This window comes from Galeopterus variegatus, unplaced genomic scaffold (assembly GCF_000696425.1).
Source record: "Galeopterus variegatus unplaced genomic scaffold, G_variegatus-3.0.2 Scaffold7926, whole genome shotgun sequence".
Lineage (NCBI taxonomy): Eukaryota > Metazoa > Chordata > Mammalia > Dermoptera > Cynocephalidae > Galeopterus > Galeopterus variegatus.
In genome coordinates, this window is record NW_007734037.1 from 86,983 (window position 1) to 88,336 (window position 1,354).

Genomic DNA, 1,354 nt, shown 5'->3' on the forward strand with positions numbered 1-1,354 from the left:
AAAAAAAAAAAAAAGATGAAAAAAAAAAAAAAGAATCAAAAAAATGAAGAAAATCTAAGAGAGCTAGCAGACAACCTTAAGCACACAAACATCTGAATCATGAGTTTTACAGAAAGGGAGGGGAAAGGAAAAGGAATTTAAAACATATTCAATGAAATAATAGCAGAAAACTTCCCAGGTATTAGAAGAGACATGGACCTTCAGGTCCAGGTGGCCAAAGATCCAAAAAAATTCAGTTCAAAAAGGTGCCCTCCAAGACACATTATAGTCAATCTGGCAAAACTCAAAGACAAAGACAGTATCCTAAAAACACCAAGAGAAAAGCATCAATTCACCTATATGGGAGTCCTCATCAGACTAACAGCAGACTTCTCAACAGAAATTCTATAGGCCAGAAGGGAATGGGATGATATATTTAAAAAACTAAAAGAAAAAATTGTGAGCCAAGAATACTACATCCGGAAAGTCTATACTTCAGAAATAAAGGAGGAAGAGTGTATTTTCCAAACAAAAACTGCAGGAGTTCAGTACCACATGACTACCCCTACAAGAAATCCTCAGGGGAGTCTTGTATTAGGAATAGAAAAAGTGATAATCAGTGCCATGAATACAAAAGCAAGAATAAAACCCACTGGTAGAACAAAAATGTAAATAAAAAAGAGAAAAAAACTATATCTTACCACCTCAAGAAAACACAAACACTAAAGACAATAAAAGGAGAAGAAAGGAACAAAAGATGTTTAAAACATCCAAATGAAAATCAGTTAAAAGCCAGGAATAAGAAAATAGCTTTCAATAATAACCCTAAATGTAAATGGATTAAATTCTGCACTCAAAAGACACACACTGACTGATTGGGTGAAAAAAGTGAAACCCAACTGTTGCCTATCTGCAAGAGATTCACCTCACCTGTAAAGACACACTCAAACTAATAGTAAAGAAGTGGAAAAAGACACACCATGCAAAAGGAAACCAAAACCAAGTAGGGCTAGCTATTCTTATATAAAATAAAATAGACCTTAAACCAAAAACCATAAAAAGAGACAAAGAAGGCCATTATATAATGATAAGGTGATCTATCCAGTAAGAAGACATAACAATCATAAATATAAATGCACCCAAAACCAGAGCACCCAGCTATATAAAGCAAACACTAACAGGCCTAAAGAAAGAGATAGACCCCAATACAATAATAGCTGGGAACCTGAACACCCCTCTCTCTCAGCATTGGACACATCACCTAGGCAACAAACCAACAGAGAAACAAAGGATTTAAACTACATTTTAGACCAACTGAACTTGGCACATATCAGCAGAACATTTCACCTAACAACTACATAATGTACATTCTTCT